This window comes from Oncorhynchus mykiss, chromosome 32 (assembly GCF_013265735.2).
Source record: "Oncorhynchus mykiss isolate Arlee chromosome 32, USDA_OmykA_1.1, whole genome shotgun sequence".
NCBI lineage: Eukaryota > Metazoa > Chordata > Actinopteri > Salmoniformes > Salmonidae > Oncorhynchus > Oncorhynchus mykiss.
The window spans coordinates 24,663,405-24,691,131 of NC_050572.1; the positions used below are offsets into that span (position 1 = coordinate 24,663,405).

Below are 27,727 nucleotides of genomic sequence, written 5' to 3' on the forward strand. Positions count from 1 at the left end.
TTGGCAATGTTAACACATGTTTCCCATGCCAATAAAGCCCCTTGAATTGAATTGAATTGAATTGAGAGAGAGAGCGAGAGAGCGAGAGATTGTGAGACTGAACTTAATTGCAGTGACATGACATTCTCATGCTGTTATTATTTACACTACACCCCAGAGGGAGGAAGGAGCGGGCTCAGGCTGCCTCAGAGTGCCTCCTCTCTGGGTTGGCAGAGTGAGCTATCCCCTGGGGTGAACCTGCTGGAGCTGCCAGCTTTGTTTCATGTTGGAGCAGGTTTGGGGGTTCAAGGAATCAGAGTGTAGGAGAAAGTTTAGAAAACAGTGGCACAAAGGTGGGGTTGCAATCCCAGGACACTGACTGTCAAAATGTCCCTGCAGCTGTGATATTTTGACACACACAGTCTCATCAGTGTGGTGCAGAGAGACACTAGGGGCCAATTACAGTGTGAATATAATATACTGCTCTACGATTATTTACTGGTGGATATGTTTATTAGTCTGACTTCCCCTACTCCCTCCTCTCTTCCCTTACCTCTCCTCTATCAACCTCTCCTATTCTCTCTCCTCCTCTCCTCGCTTTCAACTCCTACCTCTGAGCAGTTGACTGCCTCCATGGCTATCTTAGTTTCCTAGTGAATACAGAAAAATAGGCTGATGTTGTATAATTTACAAGAAGCTGAGGAGGGCTTGCATATGGGGCTACTTCCCAAACTATCTCAATACATTCTCTGTTTCCAGTATGAAGGAAGTTAGAGGTAGTTTCGCGAGCCAAAACTAACTAGCAGTTACCATAGAATTCCAGCCATTGATGCACGAGTGGAGACATAAAAATGGTACCTACGAGTTTATCTGACTCTGGGGAAGTAGATAAAGCCCCCCAGGCAAAACCAAGTAAAGTAAAGTAAAGCCCCCCCCCCGGCCAAACAATCCCTTAACGACACTGGGCCAATTGTGCGCCGCCCTATGGGACTGCCCGTTCACGCGGTTGTGACAGAGCCTGGGATTGAACCCAGGTAGTGGGCGGTAGTAGACCGCTGCGCCACTTGGAAGGCCCCTTAGTGGCTGCTTCTTAACTGAAAGCCCCAAAGACAGGACCCTGCACTGCATTCTGCAGACAGGACTCACCTGCAGGCGACGGAGTACTACTGCTGCTGGAGGGCTGCTGGACCTGCAGCCTCAGAGCCGGGGAAGAAGCCCGTCGGTTAGCCAGGGGCAGAGCGCTGATGACCGAGGGGAACAGGAAGGGGTACACCCCAACCCCAGGCCTGTACCGCCTCATTTGGACGAGCTGGGGCCCAGGACTGGGGGAGCGTGGTGGTAGGGGCTGGGGGCTAGGGGAGCGGGGCCGGGCCCAACTGGCTGTCTTCATTCTAGAGATGGACAGAGCGGAGTGAGGACTGGAGCGAAGGGCAAGATGGGGGTGGAGGACCTCGGCTGCACCTCTGCTGAGAGGGTGCGGACTGCTTCACAGGGGGGTTGGGAGGCCATCCGGGTGGGGTGGGACCCAGACAGAGGTTACTGTTACTGGGGTAGGCTCTGTGGGGCAAGCCCCTTCCTGGTCCTCCTTGGATGCATTCTGGATAATATTGGAGACTTGGTCCAGGGTACACGTCTTGTTCATTTACAGTCTGAGTCACTTAACCAATAATTCACCAAGGATCTGGAATAGAGACACAAAAGAGAGAAAACTGTTAGAGAGTTTATAGTAAGCACGGTGGGTGTAGAAAACACGACAACACGAAAATTCCTCTTCTCCTGAAAAAATTCCTCTTATGGAGTACATATGGCACTGATTGAATCAGACTTTACAGAAAAGTTTGTAAAGCAGGTGCACTCAATGTAAGCATTAAAACATATTATATTTACTTATATTTACTTGGACTTCATGCCTGTGGGTCCTAGAAAAGCACTACATACATGGGCGCAACGTTCAGAATGAGGGGACATGTCCCTCCCCACATTCATAAATTGTTTATTTTTATTTTGTTTATTTTTTATTTAACCAGGTAGGCTAGTTGAGAACAAGTTCTCATTTACAACTGCGACCTGGCCAAGATAAAGCAAAGCAGTGCGACACAAACAACAACAGAGTTACACATGGAATAAACAAACATGCAGTCAATAATACAATAGAAAAGGTCTATATACCGTGTGTGCAAATGAGGTAGGATAAGGGAGGTAAGGCAATACAGAGGCCATAGTGGCAAAATAATTACAATATAGCAATTAAACACTGGAGTGATAGATGTGCAGAAGATGAGTGTGTAAGAAGAGATACTGGGGTGCAAAGGATACTTTTTTTTTTAAATAACAGGATGGGGGAGGAGGTAGTTGGATGGGCTATTTACAGATGGGCTATGTACAGGTGCAGTGATCTGTGAGCTGCTCTGACAGCTGGTGCAACCTCTTGAAACTAGGGGGCACTATTTTTATTTTTGGAAAAATAACGTTCCCATAGTAAACCGCCTATTTCTCAGGACCAGATGCTAGAATATGCATATAATTGACAGCTTAGCATAGAAAACACTCTAAAGTTTAATAAAAATATTGTCCGTGAGTATAACAGAACTGATATTGCAGGCGAAATCCTGAGAAAAATCCAATCAGGAAGTGACTTATTTTGAAACCCCTGTCTTTCTAAGCATCCCTATTGCCCATTGAAAGGGATATCAACCAGATTCCTTTTTCTGTGGCTTCCCTAAGGTGTCAACAGCCTTTAGACGTAGTTTCAGGCCTTTATTTTGAAGAATGAGCGTAAATGGCTACATTGCGTCAGTGGCCAGCTGAGGGCTCTGAGTGATTCTTGCGTAAAAGACAGAGGTAGTCATTTTTCCTCTCTCTCCTACTGAAAAGCCAATTGTCCCGGTTGATATATTATCGAATAGATATTTGAAAAACACCTTGAGGATTGATTATAAAAAACGTTTGCCATGTTTCTGTCGATATTATGGATATCATTTGGAATTGTCGTGTTGTTGTGACCGCTATTTCCGGTGGATTTCTCAACATAACGTGACCAACAAAAGGAGGTATTTTGGGTATAAAAATCATCTTTATGGAACATTTGCTGTCTAACTGGGAGTCTCGTCAGTGAAAACATCCGAAGATCATCAAAGGTAAACAGTTAATTTAATTGCTTTTCTGATTTTCGTGACCAAGCTTCCTGCTGCTAGCTGGACATAATGCTATGCTAGGCTATCGATAAATTTACACAAACGCTTGTCTTGCTTTGGCTGCAAAGCATAATTTCTAAATCTGAGATTACAGGGTGATTAACAAAAGGCTAAGCTGTGTTTCACTATATTTCACTTGTGATTTCATGAATATGAATATTTTCCAGTAATATTTTTTGACCGTTGCGCTATGCTAATTAGTGTAGTTGATGACAATTCTCGAGGATCCAAGATGGGTAGTTCCAAGAGGTTAAAACTAGTGAGGGAGATATGAGTCTCCAGCTTCAGTGATATTTGCAGTTAATTCCAGTCACTGGGAGCAGAGAACTGGATGGAAAGGTGGCCAAAGGCTTTGGGGGTAGCCAGTGAGATAAACCCGCTGGAGCGCGTGCTACGGGTGGGTGCTGCTATGGTGACTAGTGAGCTGAGATAAGGTGGGGCTTTACCTAGTAAAGACTTCTAGATGACCTGGAGCCAGTGGGTTTGGCGACAAATACGAAGCTGATGGCACTGTGATAGACCGCATCCAATTTGTTGAGTAGAGTGTTGGAGGCTATTTTGCAAACGACACCACCGATGTCAAGGATCGGTAGGATAGTCAGTTTTACGAGGGTATGTTTGGCAGCATAAGTGAAGGATGCATTGTTGCGAAATAGGTAGCTGATTCTAGATTTATTGTTGGATTGGAGATGCTTAATGTGAGTCTGGAAGGAGAGTTTAGTCTAACCAGACACCTAGGTATTTGTAGTTTTCCACATATTCTAAGTCAGAACTGTCCAGAGTAGTGATGCTGGACGGGCGGGCAGGTGTGGGCAGCGATCGGATGAAGGACAGGCATTTTGTTTTACTTGCATTTAAGAGCAGTTGGAGGCACCAGAAGGAGAGTTGTATGGCATTGAAGCTCGTCTGTTGGTTAGTTAACACAGTGTCCAAAGAAGGGCCAGATGTATACAAAATGGTATCGTATGTCTAGAGGTGGATCAGACAATCACCAGCAGCAAGAGCAACATCATTGATGTATACAGAGAAAAGAGTCGGCCCAAGAATTGAACCCTGTGGCACCCCCATAAAGACTGCCAGAGGTCCGGACAACAGGCCCTTCGATTTGACACACTGAACTCTGTCTGCGAAGTAGATGGTGAACCAGACAAGGCAGTCATTTTAGAAACCAAGGCTGTTGAGTCTGCCGATAAGAATGTGGTGATTGACAGAGTTGAAAGCCTGGGCCAGGTCGATGAATACAGCTGCACAGTATTGTCTCTTATCGATGGCGGTTATGATATTGTTTAGGACCTTGAGCGTGGCTGAGGTGCACCAGTGACCAGCTCTGAAACCAGACTGCATAGCGGAGAAGGTACGGTGGGATTCAAAATGGTCGGTGATCTGTTTGTTTACTTGGCTTTCGAAGACCTTAGAAAGGCAGAGTGGGACAGATATAGGTCTGTAGCAGTTTGAGTCTAGAGTGTCTCCCCCTTTGTAGAGGGGGATGACCGCGGCAGCTTTTCAATCTTTGGGGATCTCAGAGGATATGAAAGAGAGGTTGAACAGGCTAGTAATAGGGGTTGCAACAATTTTGGCTGATAATTGTATAAAGAGAGGGTCCAGATTGTGTAGCCCGGCTGATTTTTAGGGGTCCAGATTTTGCAGCTGTCAGAACATCAGCTATCTGGATTTGGGTGAAAGACAAATGTGGGAGGCTTAGGCAATCTGCTGTGGGGGGTGCAGGGCAGCTGACCGGGGTAGAGGTAGCCAGGTGGAAAGCATGGCCAGCCGTAGAAAAACGCTTATTGAAATTCTCAATTATCATGGATTTATCGGTGGTGGCAGTGTTTTCTAGCCTCAGTGCAGTGGGCAGCTGGGAGGGGTGCTCTTGTTCTCCATGGACTTTACAGTGTCCCAGAACTTTTTTGAGTTAGTGCAACAGGATGCAAATTTCTACTTGAAAAAGCAAGCCTTTGCTTTCCTAACTGCCTGTGCATATTGGTTCATAACTTCCCTGAAAAGATGCATATCGCGGGGGCTATTCGATGCTAATGCAGTACGCCACAGGATGTTTTTGTGCTGGGCAAGGGCAGTCAGTTCTGGAGTAAACCAAGGGCTATATCTGTTCCTGGTTCTAGATTTTTTGAATGGGGCATGCTTATTTAAGATGGTGAGGAAAGCACTTTTAAAGAATAACCAGGAATCCTCTACTGTCGGAATGAGGTCATTATCCTTCCAGGATACCCGGGCCAGGACGATTAGAAATGCCTGCTCACTGAAGTGTTTCGGGGAGCGTTTGGAAGTTATGAGGGGTGGTCGTTTGACCGCAGACCCATAATGGACGAAGGCAATGAGGCAGTGATCACTGAGATCCTGGTTGAAGACAGCAGAGGTGTATTTGGAGGGCAGGTTGGTTAGGATAATATCAATCAGGGTGCCCGTGTTTACGGATTTGGGGTTGTACCTGGTAGGTTCATTGATAAGTTGTGTGAAATTGAGGGCATCAAGCTTAGATTGTAGGATGGTTAAGCATGTCCCAGGTTAGGTCACCTAAGACCACGAGCTCTGAAGAATGATGTGGGCAATCAATTCACATATGGTGTTCAGGGCACAGCTGGGGGCAGAAGGTGGTCTATAGCAAGCGACGACAGTGAGAGTCTTCCAGTGTTTCTGGAAAGGAGGATTTTTAAAAGTAGAAGCTCAAATTGTTTGGGCACAGTCCTGGATAGTAAGACAGAACTCTGCAGGCTCTCTCTGCAGTAGATTGCAACTCCGCCCCCTTTTGGCAGTTCTATCTTGTTGGAAAATGTTATAGTTAGGGGTGGAAATTTCATTGGTTTTGGTGGTCTTCCTAAAACTAGGATTCAGACACGGTTAGGAAATCAGGGTTGGCAGAGTGTGCTTAAGCAGTGAATAAAACAAACTCAGGGAGGAGGCTTCAAATGTTAACATGCATGAAACCAAAGTTTAGTACGGTTACAGAAGTCAGCAAAAGAGAGCGCCTGGGGAATGGGAATTGGAGCTAGGCACTGCAGGGCCTGGATTAACCTCTACATCACTACAGGAGGAGTAGGATAAGGGTCTAGCAAAAGACTATAAGAACTGGTCGTCAAGTACATTCGGAACAGAGAGTAAAAGGAGCAGGTTGCCTTGAATAGATTCAAGGCATAATGTACAGACAAAGGTATGGTAGGATGTGAATACAGTGGAGGTAAACCTATGCATTGAGTGACAATGAGAGCAATATTGTCTGTAGAAACATCATTTAAACCAGGTGTGTTCACTGCATGTGTGGGAGGTGGAACTAAAGGGTTAGCTAAGGCGTATTGAGCAGGGCTAGAGGCTATTCAATGAAATAAGGCAATAATTACTAACCAAAACATCAATGGACAAGGCATGTTGACATTAGGGAGAGGCATGCGTAGCTGGAGACACGGCAATTCAGACAGGGCCGGGGCCGGGCTAGAAGGCTAGCAGATGGGTCTTAGAGGGACGTCGCGACAGAAGAAGTCAGTTGTAGCCCCTTCGTGCGGTTACGTCTGCAGATCAGTCATGATGGATCAGCAGGGCTCCGTGTAGTAAAAGGGTCCAGGCCAATTGGCTGATGGACTTCTTCAGCTAAAAGTCTGGTGTGCTCTAGACTAGGCTAGTGGGCCGTGGCTAGCAGGCTACCAGATGGGCATTCAGGGGACGTCGCGGCGGGGGAGCCAGTTGAAAAAAACCCTCGGGCAGATTACATCGGTAGTACAGCCGTAAAGGATCGGCGGGGCTGCGTATCGGCATTAAAAGGGGTCCAGGCCAATTGGCAGAATAGGTAACCCAAGGAGAGGCTGATGGACCTCTTCAGCTGGCCTTAGCATAGGCTAGCTCCAGGCTAATTGGTGCTTGTGTTGGGATAGAGACGTAAGCTAGGAGAAGCCATCGGATAGCAGCTAACTAACTGCGATGATCCAGGTGAAGAGGTTCAGAGCTTGCGGTAGGAATCCGGGGAAATGGAGAATAAGAAGTCCGCTACGCTCTGAGTTGAATCGCGTTGTGCAGACTGGCAGGAGTTGTCCAGGTTAACGGTTAGCTGATGACCGCTAGCAGTGGCTAGCTAGTAGCTAGTTATCTGGCTAGCTTCTGTTGGGGGTTCCGGTTCTGAAGTAAAGAAAATAGCAGATCCATACCACATGGGGTGAGGCAAGTTGTCGGAGAGTATGTTGAAGCTGGGCTTAAGAAAAAATATTTGTAAAATATATGAAGAAAAAATATATATACACCGGACACGACAAGACGAAGACACCTGACTGCTACGCCATCTTGGAAGATAACCTTTTTGTCCCCCCCTCCAGTTTAATTATTGGAATATGATACAAAACTGGGCAACGGTGTGCTTTAGGACCATGCAAACGCCTCCGAGTGGTCCGGTAGGCTGTTTGGAGTGTTTATCTGACTGGATTTAGGACCACGCGAACACCACAGAGCAGGCTGACAAGCTGTGTGAAGGCAAAGCTTCTGGAAGACTGGCTGGACCAGCACAAGAGAGTTTAAAATAGTGTGTATCTGTTGCGCTCTTTCACCGAGTTGTAAAAGGAAGCAGAACAGAAACTGGCTACTCTTTAGTTGACTGATGTAGCTGGCAAGGTAACGGCTGTTTAACTTAAACAAAAAACAACGTAAGCTAATATTTCATCCCCTCTCAACTGAGGTGAATGGATAATCTATGCTAGTGAGTAGCTAACCCAGCCAGGTCAGCTCTAGCCTCTAGTTATCTGTCAGATAGTAATAATAGCCACCTCATTTCGCTATCTAACAGCAATTGTTTGTATGGAAATGTTTTGTAGCCTTTGTTTTGTAATGTTTCAGAAGTAAATGAACTTGGCAAGCTTTGGCCAGTTGATGTACCGTTAGAGAGAGCTGGCTGGCGAAAAGTTGGCTTACGTTAGCTATTATTTTTGCCTCAATCAAACTAGACCTGAATATTTAGGCCTATTACTAGGCAATGTAGTAAACTATAGCCTAATCATAGGCCTATTTAGGAAGTACATTTTCCTTGGAAAGCTAAAGGCCCTGCGCTTTCTGCCCATATATACATAGGCTATAGCCTACTCTATTTAATTGAGACCACGCACACCTGATCTCACAGGTATGGCAACTGAACTGGAAGCAGCAACAATGATGATAGCGACACTTGCTACATTTTATATACTCCTATGTGATAAAGCCTACCTTTTAGGAGGACAATTTTCAAACAGAGACAAATAAATGGGCAATCCATACTTATTGAAAATTAAAAGGCTGCTTACCATAGTAGCCTAATCTACGTGTGTGTTGTGCCTTTTCTTTTTCAATGATGATTACATTTTTTGATTGCACTTCGACTCATGTGAGCGCCCTCCACTTCTTTTCATTATCAATATTTATTTACAGACAATGTGGTAAACTACAGTCTACTCATATTTAAGTTGATTTCATATTTAAGTTAACTGCCCATGTAGGCAGCCAACTCAATTTCAATGAGAACACACATACTAGGTGCACTTGAACTCTCACGCCCAACTAGGAGAGGTACTGTACGTAGGATACTGAAGTTGAAGCAGCAAATTCTGAGTGTGTGAATAATGCGAGAAATGTGCTTTTAATACAATAGGTAGGCTAACACATACAAAGCAGAAAGAGGACCATTCCATTGAAAAAATAATCTGTGGGACAACAAGAACAGGATTGTGTTGAGGCACAGATCTGGGGAAGGGTACCAAAAAATGTATGCAGCATTGAAGATCCCAAGGAACACAGTTGCCTCAATCATTCTTAAATGGAAGAAGTTAGGAACCACCAAGACTCTTCCTAGAGCCGGCCGCCCAGCCAAACTGAGCAATCGGGGGAGAAGGGCCTTCCTTGGTCAGGGAGGTGACCAAGAACCCGATTGTCACTCTGACAAAGCTCCAGAGTTCCTCTGTGGAGATGGGAGAACCTTCTAGAAGGACAACCATCTATGCAGCACTCCACCAATCAGGCCTTTATGGTAGAGTGGCCAGACAAAAGCCACTCTTCAGCAAAAAAGCACATGACAGCCCGCTTGGAGTTGCCATAAGGCACCAAAAGGACTCCGACCATGAGAAATAAGATTATCCGGTCTGATGAAACAAAGATTGAACTCTTTGGCCGGAATGCCAAAGCATTACGTCTGGAGGAAACCTGGCACCACACAACTACAGTGAAGCATGGTGGTGGCAGCATCATGCTGTGGGGATGTTTTTCAGTGGCTGGGAAACTAGTTAGGATCGAGCGAAAGATGAACGGAGCAAAGTACAGAGATATCCTTGATGAAAACCTACTCCAGAGCGCTCAGGACCTCAGACTAGGGAGAAGATTCACCTTCCAACAGGACAACGACCCTAAGCACGCAAGTCTCTGAATGTCCTTGAGTGCCCCAGCCAGAGCCCGGCCTTGAACCCGATCAAACATCTCTGGAGAGACCTGAAAATAGCTGCGCAGCAACACTCCCGATCCAACTTGACAGAGCTTGAGAGGATCTGCAGAGAAGAATGGGAGAAACTCCCCAAATGCAGGTGTGCCAAGATTGTAGCGTCATACCCAAGAATACACAAGGCTGTAATCGCTGCCAAAGGTGCTTCAACAAAGTACTGAGTAAAGGGTCTGAATACTTTTCTAAGTGTGATATTTAAGTTTTTGAGTTTTAATACATTTGCAAAAATGTCAAAAAAACAGTTTTTTCTTTGTCATTATGGGGTATTGTGTGTAGATTAATGAGGGGAAAAAAATGATTTAACAATTCTAGAATAAGGCTGTAATGAAACAAAATGTAGAATGCCTCATTTTAGGAGGATTAGATGGTGTCAGGGATCTCAGCAGGATCAGGGAAGACCAGTCTGTGACAGAGATGAGGTGAATTTTTTCAGATACAATTTATTCTCTCTGTCCTGCAAACACAACTGAGTTGATAGAAGCTTTTCCCGATGACACAAAACATGTAAAACAACAATTTAAGGAATACCTGGGAGACAATATTGATGAATGGATACATATGTTAGAATGCCCAGTCATGTTCATATAATCTCAGACATACAGTAAATTACTGCAGTTTAAGACCATCCATAGAATGTACTATATGCCAGTGAAACTGAATATCATGCACTCAGAAATTGTATTATTCTACTGGAGGTGTAAAACACAATAGGGGACAGATTTGCATATGTTGTGGTCTTGTGAAGGCTGGCGGAATTCTGGCAAAGAGTATGTTCTTTTATCTCAGCATGTCTACAGATTCTCCCTTCTCCCTGTTTTTGTTTGCTTGGAAATGTTGATACTGGAGACTTATCAGAAGAAACTGTATAACCTAGAATTTATAGTGGCTAATAACTGCATTACCATTAATTGGAAGGTTGGTTATCCTCCAACAATGTATGGAAGAAATGTCAAGTTATGTACAGCATCACTAGATTTGTTTTAAGATTACGGGTATAATGTGCAACGTTCATAAGCTCTAGATGCCTCATATGGAATACTGTACGACAAAAGGAGTCTGTATTGAAAACATGCCCAAGTCAGTGGAGATAGCTATTTAGGCAATCCCTAGATGCTGGGCTTCTCAGTCTTGGCCCTAGGTGTCTGCCGTACTGTTGTCACTCTGGCCTTGGCCTAACACGCCTGAAACCAATCATTTGTGTTTCACTAAGATCCTAAAGCTGAGTGGGGTGTGTTGGGTTGGGGCGCTACAGGGCCGTGGACCCCTAGGGACAGGACGGGGTGACCCAGCTATATTGTGTCCAAGTAAAAGAGATCTTCAGTACTATTAGGGATATGATATGAATTATATGGAGGGTGTACTGTTTATGTGTGTTATTGTGTAGGTGTGTGGGTGTTATCGTTCAACTTTTGTTTCCCACACCTTTCACTTGAGACAAAAAAAAGATGGGAAGGAAGTTGTATTTGGAAGAGAGTTGAGTTATTGACTAGACTGGTGGGGGTCAGGCGTGTAGGCGGCTCGGGGTGGCTGGGCAGTCTGGCTGAAATTTGATATAGAGGAGGTCTTAAAGTCCATCAAAAGTTGTCTTTGTACTTTATTTGTAAGAGTTGTTCATTTGTTAGGCTATTGGTTAAAAGGTGCAACACAATATTGATTATTTAATTATCATGGATCTAGATCAGTCTTATCAATCACTTAAACATATTTAATAACATCTTACCTAGCTTGATGACTGTGGGCATTTTGGGTTATTGTCTATGTGAAGTTGTATGTCAGCACTCATGGTTTATAGCGTCACGTTCCTTTTGTTAGTTTGTTTAGTGTTCTTCGTGTAATAAAATAATGTATTCTTATCACGCTGGTCTCCTCGTTATGACGAACGTGACACACGATATAACCTCTCTGCAAATAGCACTGCTGGGTGATTTACAAGTCATAATCAATCGATGAATAATTAACAATAGTCTTAGCAATGTTTATTTAATTTACAATATGTAGAATAGAAAGGTTAAGAGCTTTTGTGAAACATTTTAGCACAGTTATATATGGCAGATAGAAATCAAAACCGGATGTTCCTCAGAGATAGATGGGAGGGGTTGAGTGGAGCTGAAGGATGGGACTAAAAAACAAACAAAAGATAACTATTGTAAAATATACTGTGTCCGTAAAATGTGTATGTATAGGCTGGAGGTAGAAGCCTAAATGTTGTTGTCCATTAGTTTACTCCAATTAGGGGAGGGGTGGTAGGGTTAGGTGAAAATAATAAAGTATAATATATTGGTAAAACAATATATGGGGGATTGGAAATTATGCACACAATTACATTGATGGAAGCCACAATCTGCAATATTACAGCTGATCTACCCCAGTTATGTCACCCCCACTTCTAAAACCAAAGTCTCACCCAACTATATAAACTCTATATAAAGAAACTTCTCTTTTTCAGGACCCTGTCTTCAAAGATAATTCGTAATTATGCAAATAACTTCACAGATCTTCATTGTAAAGGGTTTAAATACTGTTTCCCATGTTTGTTCAATGAACCATAAACAATTATTTAACATGAACCTGTGGAATGGTCATTAAGACACTAACAGCATTCAGACGGTAGGCAATTAAGGTCACAGTTATGAAAACTTAGGACACAAAAGAGGCCTTTCTACTGACTCTGAAAAACACCAAAAGAATGACGCCCAGGGTCCCTGCTCATCTGGGTGAACGTGCCTTAGGCATGCTGAAAGGAGACATGAGGACTGCAGATGTGGCCAGGGCATCCAAACATCACACCTGCGGGACAGGTACAGGATGGCAACAACAGCCCGAGTAACACCAGGAACGTACAATCCCTCCATCAGTGCTCAGACTGTCCGCAATAGGCTGAGAGAGGCTGGACTGAGGGGTTGTAGGCCTGTTGTAAGGCAGGTCCTCACCAGACATCACCGGCAACGTCACCTATGGTCACAAACTCATCGTCGCTGGACCAGACAGGACTGGCAAAAAGTGCTCTTCACTGACGAGTCGCAGTTTTGTCAGTGAAGAGCACTTTTCTCACCAGGGGTGATGGTCGGATTTGCGTTTATCATCGAAGGAATGAGCATTACACCGAGGTCTGTACTCTGGAGTGGGATCGATTTGGAGGTGGAGAGTCCGTCGTGGTCTAGGAAGGTGTCACAGCATCATCGGACTGAGCTTGTAGTCATTGCAAAAAATGTCACCGCTATGCGTTAAAGGGAAGACATCCACCTCCCTCATGTAGTACCCTTCCTGCAGGCTCAACCTGACATGACCCTCCAGCATGACAATGCCACCAGCCATATTGCTTGTTCTGTGCGTGATTTCCTGCAAGACAGGAATGTCAGTGTTCTGCCATGGCCAGCGAAGAGCCCGGATCTCAATACCATTGAGCACGCCTGGGACCTGTTGGATCGGAGGGTGAGGGCTATTCCCCCCAGAAATGTCTGGGAACTTGCAGGTGCCTTGGTGGAAGTGTGCAGTAACATCTTACAGCAAGAACTGGGATATTTGGTGCAGTCCACGAGGAGATGCACTGCATTACTTAAATTAAGGTATAGGGGGCAGCATTTTCATTTTTGGATAAATAGCGTGCCCAATTTCAACTTCCTGCGACTCATGCCAAGAATATAAGATATGCATATTATTAGTAGATTTGGATAGAAACCACTCTGAAGTTTCTAAAACTGTTTGAATCATGTCTGTGAGTATAACAGAACTTATGTAGCAGGCAAAACCCCGAGGACTAACCGTTCAGAATTTTATTTTTAGGTCTCTGTCTGTTCAGTGAGTTCTCATTGGGAAACAATATTTCTTAGGCACTTGTTTTCAGTTCCTACCGCTTCCAATGGATGTCACCAGTCTTTGGAATTTGGTTGAGGTTATTCCTTTGTGCAATGAAGAAGTACGGCCATCTAGGAAATGGGTAACACCGTTGAGAGTTGCACAAGACTTGAAAAGTAGTGTTGGTTTGTTGTCTTCCTGTATTGAACACAGATAGACCCGTCTTCAATTTGATCGATTATTAACATTTAAAAATATCTAAAGTTGTATTACAAAAGTAGTTTGAAATGTTTTGGCAAAGTTTACAGGAAACTTTTGAGATATTTTGTAGTGACGTTGAGCAATTTGGAAGCTGTTTTTTTTCTGGATCAAACACGCCAAATAAATTGACATTTTGGATATGGCTGGAATTAATCGAAAAAAAGGACCAATTGTGATGTTTATGGGACATATTGGAGTGCCAACAAAAGAAGCTCGTCAAAGGCATGTTTTATATTTTATTTCTGCGTTTTGTGTAGCGCCTGCAGGGTTGAAATATGCTACTCTTTGTTTACGGTTGTGCTATCATCAGATAATAGCTTCTTATGCTTTCTCCGAAAAGCCTTTTTAAATTCTGACATGTTGGCTGGATTCACAACGAGTGTAGCTTTAATTTAGTATCTTACATGTTTGATTTTTATATAATTTTATTTGAATTTGCCGCGCTGCATTTTCCCTGGCTTTTGGCTAAGTGGGACGCAAGCGTCCCCTATACCATAAGAATTTAATGCAGCTGGTGGCCACACCAGATACTGACTGTTACTTCTGATTTTGGACCCCCCCCCCCCCCCCCCCCTTTGTTCAGGGACACATTATTCCATTCCTGTTAGTCACATGTCTGTGGAACTTGTCTCAGTTGTTGAATCTTGTTATGTTCATACAAATACTTCAGTTTGCTGACAATAAAACGCAGTTGACAGTGAGAGGACATTTTTTTTTTTGCTGAGTTTATAATACTGTACATTCAATATGCTATGATTGACTAGTAGTACTGGTGAACAGCGAGTGTTTATTTTCTGTTCAATACCAACTACTAACGCACATCAACCTCTCTTCAATGTTCTCTCCAACCAATGTTAATGGAAACTCATGCGCATAAACTTCCGCTTTTCTGTTTCTCTACTTTCATCCTCCCATTCCTCTCAAGCACTTGCAGTTCTTCTTTCAGCAGGCATCCTTTGAGAGGAAATAGTTGAGACTTCAGTGAAAGAAAATGTATGTTCTCTCCAACCAATGTTAATGGCACTTACATAAGTAAATACTGTCCTTGAAGTGCTGAATACTATCTAAGACTAGAAGGATGTTTTTTCTCTCATCTTCTCATATCATCTTAATTAATTTAGCCTTGAGCATCGATCGAGCAAACCTTCGAGTACCTTTTCATCTGTTCTAAATACAGAAAAATATATAATAAAGTTCATCCTATGAGTAGATGGTTTTATAAATATATATATTTTTTTAAACAGACCAGGGACAAGAAAAAACATCGAAATAAGTTTGAAAAAGAAAGTGATTTACCCCATTTAAATCGGTTTGATTTCCAGCCCAAAGCCCTGGTCCTCATGCTGCTGGCTGCCTTTCCTCTGCTCTCCCTCCTCCCCAGTGTGTCTCCCTCTGGATGAGGAGTACTGTAGGAAATGAGTGGGGAGGAGCGGAGGTGTGGTGGAGGAGCCATCAGGCCCTAGTGCTATATCCTATTTAACAGAGTTATAAACTGCGGCAGGATAATGGAGGTCATAAGACACTAATCTGCAGTTAGGGTGCTGTTAATAATGAACGACATGGCTGACTGATAATGTCCCCTCCGTCGTCTTACTGTCTAGCTTGACCTGTCAGAGAGGGAGAGAGGGAAAGAGAGAGGGAGAAAGAAAGAGGATGGGGGGGACAGAGAGGAGAAAGAAAAAGAGGGATGGAAAAAGGAGTGATTCTAGCAGTTCCCTTGTGGCACTTTTCATGTTAGATTAACGTTTTTCCTCTTCAAAAAACAAGTCACACCTTGTTCTGCATGATGTTAAACACATATAGTTAGACACACACTCCAGCTGTGTTTCATGTTGGAGCAGGATTGGGGGGGGGGTTCAGGGAATCAAGAGTGTAGGAGAAGGTTTAGGAAACAGTGGCACAAAGGTGGGGAACGCAATCCCAGGACACTGACTGTCAAAATGTCCCTGCAGCTATTTTATTTTGACACACACACAGGTCATTGGGTTAGACCTGTAATGTGATTAACCCAGCGTGCTCCTTTCAGCTGAGGTATTTTACCGGCATAATTTTTGGTCAAATACACAGCAGCAGTATTGTCAGAACTCATACAAAACACATGTTTAACCTCACCTCAAGAACTCCCAGTGAGTGAGTGAGTGAGTGAGAGAGAGAGAGAGAGAGAAGACCAGCTATCCAATGAGCTTTGTTGCAATAACATCAATATTGTCACATTTGTTTTAATCTGCCGCCATTAGATGTGAGAGAGCAGAGATGAGGCTGGAGGTGAGGATGTAGAAAATCCTAAGAGGTTTGATGCTGCTGCCACTACTTCAAGGCCTCAGGGAATGGTGGGGTGGGTGGGTCGTTGACACTCAACATGTTGAAAAGAGAGGAGAGAGTGAGATGAAAGAGTGAGAAAGAGAGAGAGATACAGAGAGAGAAATAGAAGAGAACGAGAGGAGAGAGATTGCAATAAAGAGAAGAGATACTGTAGAAAGAATTAGAGAGAGAAACAAATAGAGGGGGGGTAAGGTAAATCATTGAGCTGCTTATCAGTCAGCACTTCACCAAAAAAAAACAACTTTTACCCTTATTCTCCCCAATTGGTAGTTACAGTCTTTTTTTTGTTGGGGGGGGGGGGTTTGGGGATTTTTTTTACCCCTTTTTCTCCCCAATTTCGTCGTATCCAATTGTTAGTAGTATCTTGTCTCATCGCTACAGCTCCCGTACGGGCTCGGGAGAGACGAAGGTTGAAAGTAATGCGTCCTCCGATACACAACCCAACCAAGCCACACTGCTTCTTAACACAGCGCGCATCCAACCCGGAAGCCAGCCGCACCAATGTGTCGGAGGAAACACCGTGCACCTGGCAACCTTGTTTAGCGTGCACTGCGCCACTCCACAGGAGTCGCTGGTGCGCGATGAGACAGGGATATCCCTACCGGCCAAACCCTCCCTAACCTGGACGACGCTAGGCCAATTGTGCATCGCCCCACAGACCTCCCGGTCGCGCCCGGTTATGACAGAGCCTGGGCGCGAACCCAGAGTCTCTGGTGGCACAGCTGGCCCTGCAATACAGCGCCCTTAACCACTGCGCCACCCGGGAGGCCCCCGGTAGTTACAGTCTTGTCTCATCGCTGTAACTCCCCTATGGACTCGGAAGAGGCGAAGGTCAAGAGCCATGCGTCCTCCGAAACACGACCCTCCCAAGCAGCACTGCTTCTTAACACACTGCTCGCTTAACCCGGAAGCCAGCCACACCAATGTGTCAGAGGAAACACCGTCTAACTGACAACCGAAGTCAGCTTGTAAGCACCCGGCCCACCACAAGTATCTGTTTCACCTGTCCCTGTGATTGTCTCCACCCCCTCCAGGTGTCGCTTATTTCCCCCAGTGTATTTATCCCTGTGTTTCCTGTCTCTTCGTGCCAGTTCGTCTTGTATGTTTAGTCAAGTCAACCAGCATGTTTTTCCCCGTATTCCTTTTCTATTCTCTTCTGCTAGCCTTCCCGGTTTGACCACTGCGGGACTCTGAACTGGTTATGAACTTTTGCCTGTACACGACCATTCTCTTGCCTACCCCTTTTGGATTAATAAACATTGTAACACTCCATCTGCCTCCGGTGTCTGCATCTGGGTCTAGCCTTGTGCCTTGGTAACCTAGTATGTTCACTTCACCGTCAGACCCCTTAATTGGTAAACTACACGGTAATGTAAAAGTTTTATTTTTTACTGATCCGATATGTAGTATAGTACACTTATCATCATTTGATTGCAATCCAGAGAGGTTCTAAAAATTATCTAGATCCTGTATGAGGCTGTGGAGGGATCCAAATGGAGGATTGAAAAGGAAACATGAATCATCAACGCACAAAGACAACTTTGTTTTTAAGCCCTAGATTTCCAGCCCCTTGATATTATTGTTGGATCTGATTTTAATAGCTAACATTTCGATGGCCATAATAGATAGATATGCCGATAGTGGACAGCCTTGTTTTACTCCACTTGCCAGTTTAATATTTTCTGAGAAGTAGCCATTATTTACTATTTTACACCTAGGATTTCATATATATATATATATATGCTAGGCATTTTGCTCAAATTTTTGCATCACGGCATTGAAGTGTAAGGGGCCTCCAATTTTTTAAATGGGTTGGATCTTTATACATACAACCTGGGTCATTTTTCAGTAATAGTGAAATCAGACCTTTTTGAGTATCTAATAGTCTACCATTTGAATAAGAGTGGTTAAAACATGCTAGTAAAGGTCCTCTGAGTACATCAAAAAAAGTTTGATATACCTTAACTGTTATGCCATAAAGCCCTGGAGTTTTTCCTGACTTTATTTGCATCAAGAAATTCCTCCTCTGTAATTTGGCCTTCATATGAGTCTTTCTGTACAGCTGTTAATTTTACATTATTCATAGAAAAAAGCATTGCAATTACCTTCAGTTAGTGGAGATGGAGTAGACAGTCAAAACATATGCTTAAAGTACTTTGCTTCCTATTTCTAAATATTGTTTGTTTCAGTAAATTATTTTTGGCAGTATTTATGTTGAAAAAAATAAATATTGGTGAATTTTTCCCCATATTCCATCCAGTTCACTTTATTTCTATAATATATTACTCTGGTACAGTATTTTTTTGTTATCTGTACTGTTAGTCCCTCTATTTCCTCTGTAAATATAACTATTTGACCTACATTGCTTCTGTTTTAAAATATGCTAATTTAATTGCAGGTACATTTAAAAGTGTCCCATACAATAAGAGGATCTTGTGCACCTACTTATGTTATGTTGGATGTACTTAGTATCCCTCATTTACTAAAGTGTTTACATTACTTTGGGATGTTTGTACACAGCAGTAAAGACATCAATGGGGGGCAGAGAGAAAAGGACTTAGTGATATGCTTTTACAGTACCTGAGATTTAGTTTCACAGATGTTCAGAGATTTCATTTAATGTTACACACGCAAACACATGCACGAACACACACACAGTACCAGTCATACATGGAGCCATCAGTCTTAACAAACCTGTGCTAATGCATCTAGCTTATCGCTGATAACGTACTTCACTGTAGTAGGAGAAACATACTGGTTAAAATGTTTTCACAGAATGCATACAATACTAGACAGGGAATTGAGAGGGGAAAGAAAGCTACTTGGAAAGAAAAGCTTTTAACTCTTTTCTGAAAAGATGACTCCTAGGGGATCGAAGTGGAACCCATTGTAACTGCAAAACAACTCCACTGAGTAGATTTTTCTGTGTAGCCGAGGAGATGCACCCTTTCCATTTCCTCTGTTCTTTTAGACTCTCAGAACTCCACACTTAGAATATCAGAACCGTCTAAAAACAATCTACAACAAAGTGAGACAGAGCAAGAGACAGAAAGATTTTTATACAGTACCAGTCACCTCTACTCATTCAAGGGTTTTTCTTTGTTTGTACTATTTTCTACATTCTAGAATAATAGTGAAGAGATCACAACTATGAAATAACACATACGGAATGTAGCAACCAAAAAAAGTGTTAAACATATCAAAATATATTTTTGATTCTTCAAAAAGTAGCCACCCTTTGCCTTGATGACAGCGTGGCACAATCTTGGCATTCTCTCAACCAGCTTCATGAGGTAGTCACCTGGAATGCATTTCAATTAACAGTTGTGCCTTGTTAAAAGTTAAATTGTGTAATTTCTTTCCTTAATGCGTTTGAGCCAATCAGTTGTGTTGTGACAAGGTAGTGGCGGTATATACAAGATAACCCTATTTGGTAAAAGACAAAAGTCCATAATATGGCAAGAACAGGTCAAACTAGCAAAGAGAAACGACAGTCCATCATTACTTTAAGAGATGATGGTCAGTCAACACTTAACCAGCATGGCTACCACAGCATTCTGCAGCGATACACCATCCCATCTGGTTTGCGCTTAGTGGGCCTATAATTTGTTTTTCAACAGGACAATGACACAACACACCTCCTGGCTGTGTAAGGGCTATTTGACCAATAAGTAGAGTGATGGAGTGCTGCATCAGATGACCTGGCCTCCATAATCACCCAACCTCAACCCAATTGAGATGGTTTGGGATGAGTTGGACCGCAGAGTGAAGGAAAAGCAGCCAACAAGTGCTCAGCATATTTATTTATTATTTTTTTATTTTACCTTTATTTAACTAGGCAAGTCAGTTAAATTCTTATTTTCAATGACGGCCTAGGAACAGTGGGTTAACTGCCTGTTCAGGGGCAGAATGACAGATTTGTACCTTGTCAGCTCAGGGGTTTGAACTTGCAACCTTCCGGTTACTCGTCCAACGCTCTAACCACTAGGCTACCCTCCTACAAATACCTAGGTGTCTGGTTAGACTGTAAACTCTCCTTCCAGACTCACATTAAGCATCTCAAATCCAAAATTAAATCTAGAATTGGCTTCCTATTTTGCAACAAAGCCTCCATCACTCATGCTGCCAAACATACCCTCGTAAAACTGACTATCCTACCGATCCTCGACTTCAGGCGATGTCATTTACAAAATAGCCCCCAACACTCTACTCAGCAAACTGTCCATCACAGTGCCATCCGTGTTGCCACCAAAGCCCCATATACTACCCACCACTGCAACCTGTATGCTCTCGTTGGCTGACCCTCACTACATATCCGTCGCCAAACCCACTGGCTCCAGGTCATCTAGAAGTCTTTGCTAGGGAAAGCCCCACCTTATCTCAGCACACTGGTCACCATAGCAACACCAACCCGTAGCACGCGAACCAGCAGATATATTTCACTGGTCATCCCCAAAGCCAACACTTACTTTGGCTGCCTTTCCTTCCAGTTCTCTGCTGCCAATGACTGGAAAGAATTGAAAAAATCTCTGAAGCTGGAGACTCATATCTCCCTCACTAGCTTGAAGTATCAGCTGTCAGAGCAGCTTACCGATCACTGTACCTGTATACAGCCAATGTGTAAATTGCACACCCAACAACCTCATCCCCATATTATTACATACCCTCCTGCTCCTTTGCACCCCAGTATCTCTACTTGCACATCAACATCTGCACATCTATCACTCCATTATAAATGCTAAATTGTAATTATTTCGCCTCTATGGCCTATTTTATTGCCTACCTCCCGACTCTTCTACATTTGCACACACTGCACATAGATTCTTCATTCATATTGTGTTATTGACTGTACGTTTGTTTATGTGTAACAGTGTTGTTGTTAATGTCACAATGCTTTGCTTTATCTTGGCCACGTTGCAGATGTAAATGAGAACTTGTTCTCAACTGGCCTACCTGGTTAAATAAAGGTTAAATGATTTTTTTTTTAAATCATAGTTTTGCTGCTTCACTATTTTTCTACAATGTCGAAAATAGTTTTAAAAAATTAAGAAAAACCCTGGAATGAGTAGGTGTGTCCAAACATTTGACTAGGACTACAGTCATGGCCAAAAGTTGAGAATGACACAAGTATTAATTTGAACAAATCTTGCTGCTTCAGTGTCTTTAGATATTTTTGTCAGATGTTACTATGGAGCACTGAAGTATAATTACGAGCATTTCCATAAGTGTCAAATGATTTTTTGACAATTACAGGCTTTTGTTGACAAAGAGTCAATATTTGCATTGTTGACCCTTCTTTTTCAAGACCTCTGCAATCAGCCCTGGCATGCTGTCAATTCTGGGCCATATCCTGACTGATGGCAGCCCATTCTTGCATAATCAATGCTTGGAGTTTGTCAGAATGTGTGGGTTTTGTTTTTCCACCCACCTCTTGAGGATTAACCACAAGTTTTCAATGGGATTAATGTCTGGGGAGTTTCCTGGCCATGGACCCAATATATCGATGTTTTGTTCATCACCAAACTGTTCCTGGATGGTTGGGAGAAGTTGCTCTCTGAGAATGTGTTGGTACCAATTCTTTATTCATGGCTGTGTTCTTAGGCAAAATTGTGAGTGAGCAAGCACCCTTGGCTGAGAAGCAACCCCACACATGAATGGTCTCAGGATGCTTTACTGTTGGCATGACACAGGACTGATGGTAGCGCTTACCTTGTCTTCTCTGGACAAGCTTTTATCTGGATGCCCCAAACAATCGGAAAGGGGATTCATCAGAGAAAATGACTTTACCCCAGTCCTCAGCAGTCCAATCCCTGTACCTTTTGCAGAATATCAGTCTGTCCCTGATGTTTTTCCTGGATAGAAGTGGCTTCTTCGCTGCCCCACCAGGCCATCCTCCAAAAGTCTTTGCCTCGTTGTGCGTGCAGATGCACTCACACCTGCCTGCTGCCATTCCTGAGCAAGCTCTGTACTGGTGGTGCCCCGATCCCGCAGCTGAATCAACTTTAGGAGACGGTCCTGGCGCTTGCTGGACTTTCTTGGGCACCTTGAAACCTTCTTCACAACAATTGAACCGCTCTCCTTGAGATTCTTGATGATCCGATAAATGGTTGATTTAGGTGCAATCTTACTGGCAGCAATATCCTTGCCTGTGAAGCCCTTTTGTGCAAAGCAATGATGACGGGACATGTTTCCTTGCAGGCAGCCATGGTTGACAGAAGAAGAACAATGATTCCAAGCACCACCCTCCTTTTGAAGCTTACAGTCTGTTATTTGAACTCAATCAGCATGACAGAGTGATCTCCAGCCTTGTCCTCGTCAACACTCCCACCTGTGTTAACGAGAGAATAACTGACATGATGTCAGCTGGTCCTTTTGTGGCAGGGCTGAAATGCAGTGGAAATTTTTTGGGGGGATTCAGTTCATTTGCATGGCAAATAGGGACTTTGCAATTAATTGCAATTCATCTGATCACTCTTCATAACATTCTGGAGTATATGCAAATTACCATCATACAAACTGAGGCAGCAGACTGTGAACATTAATATTTGTGTCATTCTCAACTTTGGCCACGACTGTATATACAGTTGAAGTCGGAAGTTTACATACACTTAGGTTGGAGTAATTAAAAGTTGTTTTTAAACCACACATTTCTTGTTAACAAACTATAGTTTTGGCAAGTCGGTTAGGACATCTACTTTGTGCATGACACAAGGAATTTATCCAACAATTGTTTACAGACAGATTATTTCACTGTATCACAATTCCAGTGGGTCAGAAGTTTACATACAGTCAACTAAGTCTGCCATTAAACAGCTTGGAAAATTCCAGAAAATGATGTCATGGCTTTAGAAGCTTCTGATAAATGATCAATTGGAGGTGTATCTGTGGAAGTATTTCCTCCCTATAGGCTGTCTCGTCATTGTCGGTGATCAGGCTTAATGATGGTGTTGGAGTCGTGCCTGGCCATGCAGTCATGAGTGAACAGGGAGTACAGGAGGGGACTGAGCACGCACCTCTGAGGGGCCCCTGTGTTGAGGATCAGTGTGGCGGATGTGTTGTTACCTACCCTTACCACCGTTGGGTGGCCTGTCAGGAAGTACAGGATCCATTTGCAGAGGGAGGTGTTTAGTCCCAGGGTCCTTAGCTTAGTGATGAGCTTTGAGGGCACTATGGTGTTGAACGCTGCTCTGTAGTCAATGAATAGCATTCTCACATAGGTGATCCTTTTGTCCAGGTTGGAAAGGGCATTGTGGAGTGCAATAGAGAATGCATCATTTGTGGACCTGTTAGGGCGGAATGCAAATTGGAGTGGGTCTAGGGTTTCTGTGATAATGACATTGATGTGAGCCATGACCAGCCTTTCAAAGCACTTCATAGCTACAGACTTGAGTGCTATGGGTCGGTGGTCATTTAGGCAGGTAACCTTAGTGTTCTTGGGCACAGGGACTATGGTGGTCTGCTTAAAACATGTTGGTATTACAGAGTCAGACAAGGAGAGGTTGAAAAATGTCAGTGAAGACACTTGCCAGTTGGTCCTGGTAATCCGTCTGGCCCTGCGGCCTTGTGAATGTTAAACTGTTTAAAGGTCTTACTCACATCGGCTGCGGAGAGCGTGATCATACAGCCATCCGGAAGAATCACGGAACATAATCCACTCTGTGCTAGCAAAACAGTCATGTAGCATAGCATCTGCTTCATCTGACCACTTTTATTGACCGAGTCACTGGTCATTCCTGCTTAGATTTTTTGCTTGTAAGCAGGAATCAGGAGGATATTATTATGGTCAGATTTGCCAAATGGAGGGCGAAGGAGTTTTTAATGTCCCGTTGGTAGTTTAATCTTCCTCGTTGGTCGTCAATTTTATTTTCCAAAGACTGCATGTTAACTAGTAGAACGAAAGGCAGTGGGGGTTTATTTGATCGCCTACAAATTCTCAGAAGGCAGCCTGACCTCTGTCCTCTTTTTCTTCATCTTCTCTTCACGCAAATGAGATTTCGGCCTGTTCCCGGGAAAGCAGTATGGCCTTCACGCCGGGCTCGTCGGACTTGTTAAAAAAAGAAAAAAGCTTCTGCCAGTCCGTGGTGAGTAATCGCTGTTCTGATGTCCAAAAGTAATTTTTGGTCTTACGAGACGGTAGCAGCAACATTATGTACAGAATAAGTTTAAAAATAAGTTACAAACAACGCAAAAAACGAACAAATAAAACACATTCGGTTAGGAGCACGTAAAACGTCAGCCATCTTCTCTGGCGCCATATCACCACATCACTATGCGTCTCCTGCAGAAACAACACCTGTACTTATTTTTGTTTTACATATTCACCCAACACACTCCTCTTTCCCGCATCTCTGGTGCCATTTCTATTAAGCAAGCCTACCTGAAGTCTCCATTGTAATGAACACAAAGGGAGACAGAGAGATGGTTTCAAGTGCAGGGCGCAGCAGGTGTTTAGTGGTAAAGGACCACATGAGGAGGCAGGTAGCTGGGTCCAGAGGCAGGCAGAAGGTCATACACAAAGGGTCCAAAAAGGCAAAAGTACAGGCAGGGAATAGGCAAAAGGCGCCGTTAGTGAGGCAGGCCAAACTATCACACACGGGAGGACTAAATTACGTGAAAAAACAGCACTCCGAATACAATTGTGTCACAAAACAAACAATAGCTCACAATGATGGGGTGCAAAGAACTGAACTAAATAGTGTGATAATGACATACAGGTGTGTAAACAGGTGATCAGAATTCAGGTGATTGGGATCTGGAGAGTGAGCTGCGTTCAGGGAATCTATGTGTTTGAGATTGTGAGTTGGAAGCAGACGTTACATCCATAAGTGGGAGAAAAGCCAGCAAAGAAAGAGACCAATAGCAAAGCTCAAAAAGCCCCAGTACCAGAAGAAAACTATTCATGTAAACAGTCTGAAGCACGGTTGTGCCAATTAACCCAATTCCTCAACCATTTCCTGGGTGAGAGAACACCATGCACCTCATTTTTCAGAGCATGTTGTACTGATCTTACAAACTTTCTCAAATCGGGGAAAAAAAAGCCTCACGATTAACCTTTTCCCCCTTGGTCTCATTCAGGAACCATGTCAGTTCCCTCACCGTGCACTTTGACCCTTCTGCTTGACTGGCTGTCAGCTCCGGACCCATTGAGGAGGAGTCTGAAAAAGAAGCCTCCTCATCATCCTCTTCCTCATCTCCATCTCCCACCGTGACCACCTGCCCTTCCTCTCTGGTCAGGGCCTCCCCCCAGCACCGGGCAACAGTTCCTTGGTGCCTTTGACCACTCAGCCTCTCCCCTCCCACCTCCTTTTTTCTCTTCCGCTTGACACCCTCCTCTTCCCCTGCTAGTCACTTATACTTCCCCAATATACTCTCCCCATCCACTAGAATAACCTGACTCATAACCAGCCTCATCTACACCCCCATCCATAACATGACTAGACCCAGCCTCATCTACACCACCATCCATGACATGACTAGACCCAGCCTCATCTACAGCACCATATTTAGCCTGACTAGGCCAGCCTCATCTACACACCATCCCTGGCATGACTAGGCCCAGCCTCATCTACACCACCATCCATGACATGACTAGACCCAGCCTCATCTACACCACCATCCCTGGCATGACTAGGCCCAGCCTCTGCTTCCTGCGTATCAATGCCCCCTGCACGTTGCCCTTGATTTCCCCCACTGGCACTTGTACCCTCACCTTGTCTAATGCCTTTATATGGTCATGCAAAGCTCTTATGAGGGGAGACACGAGGGGAGACAGAGAGCTGGTTTCAAGCGCAGGGCACAGCAGGTGTTTTTGCAAAGGACCACAGGAGGAGGCAGGTAGCTGGGTCCAAGGGAAGGCAGAAGGTCACACACAGGGGTCCAAAAGGGCAACAGTACAGGCAGGGAAAAGGCTAGTAACGTAGTCTGGGAGATCAGGCAATAGGTAGATAACAGGAAACCCGATAGGCTAAAGTACAGGCAGGGAATAGGCGTCATTAGTGAGGCAGGCAAATACTGTCATACACAGGAGGAGTAAATCATGGGGAAAATAAAGCTCTGAAAGACGTGTGTCACAAAACAAATAATACCTCACAGTGATGGGGTGCAAAGAACTAAACTAAATAGTGTGTGATAATGACATACAGGTGTTTGAACAGGTGATTAGAATTCAGGTGATTGGGATCTGGAAAGTGAGCTGCATTCAGGGGATCTACCTGTTTGAGGGTGTGAGTTGGAAGCAGACATTACATTATGCCCCAAATCCCCACACTCAAAACACTGTAGACTATCTGTGCTGGCAAACCCTGCATAGAGCCCTTCCCCATGCCTCACTTTAAAATGAACATTTAGATGTTGCTCATTATGATTCAGAAACATGAACACTTGCCTCTGGAATGAAACCACATGCTTAACGACATCTGCCTGAAAACCTGCCAACAGTACACGAAAATCCCAAACAAACTTACCAAAACGACTCGGCTCTTTCTGGATTTGATCATCTGTAATAAACGGAGGCAAATTTGCAACTACCACCCTGGTCAAAGGGGTAGAAAGAGGAGAAATTGGCACCAACACACCAAATACAAATATTCCACTAGCAATGAGCCTACCCACCAAATTTGCTCTTTTCATAAACACAACCACAGCTTTGTTCATTCTGGAAGCAGAATGTATAAATTCAGCTCCTACCTGTTCGCCGATTGGAGAGCAGAACCTCCTCCACCTTAATTCCATTCTCAGGAACACACCTGAATCCATGCCGTAATGCCAGTATCTCCTCCGCGCTAAGCTGCGAAGCCATCACGCACACAACACCGTTCAAACCCCAGGAAATTAAAACTCTGTTCTCTTCCACCCTAACTTTGAAAAAAAAACTGTGGTTACCGGTAAAACAAACAGTGCATAAACCCTCCACCACAGAAAATACAATTTTAAAGGAAAGAATCAAGAAAATAAGTTAGGACAGAGTCCTCCACACCAAACACTCAAACTCCAAAAAACTCCCAGCATGCACTGCAAGAGAGACTGAGAAATAAAGAGAAGAAAAGAGTGAGAGAGGCACAATGGGAAGTTTAGTGGATACATAATTAATTTAGAGATGTAGTTACTGCCTCCATTTACGATGATAGCAACCCACTAGCAATGAGACGGAGTAAGAAGAGAACAACACATTATATAAATAGAACAGAATATATAATAAGCATAATAAACAAGCCATCGTGGGGAAAATAGCAGTTTGAGGTATCTCTCACATGCAGTGTGTTGCTATTAAAGTCCCCATTTTGCTGGGCCCTAGCATACACAAACACACACACAAACAGACGCATGCAAACACACACACACAAAAGCACCCAAACACACACTACCCCACCTCCCACACCCAAGGTCAATAGAAGCATTACAGGTATCGACAGCATCAAACAAAGAGCCTCTGGCCACGACAGAAGGACAACAACGATCAATCCTAGATTCATCATCTAAGGATCAATTACCAAATCATTTACGCATCATTTCAGAACCCCGCCGGCAAATCAAAGGGCCCTGGATCACACCCTTAAGGGACTAGTATGGTAAACAAACACACGCATGTACGCACATACACACGAGCACGCGTGCTGCAAACACGTTAGGTTCATTATTCATCTAGCGACCAATGACTTTATTCCCTCCAGTCAGCTTTCTGTACATGAATGAATAAGGTCACTTTTCAGCTTGCTAGACATGA

The 27,727-nt window shown here is 43.8% G+C and overlaps 1 long non-coding RNA gene across 1 annotated transcript; it reads right to left on the reverse strand.

The window, feature by feature from the left end:
- On the reverse strand, positions 1-26,970 carry LOC118946495. Its single transcript, XR_005041355.1, has 3 exons — positions 26,692-26,970; positions 26,469-26,536; positions 1-1,660 (listed from the first exon to the last, which is right to left on the reverse strand). It is a non-coding gene; the product is annotated as an uncharacterized LOC118946495 (long non-coding RNA).
- Between the last annotated feature and the right edge of the window lie 757 nt (positions 26,971-27,727).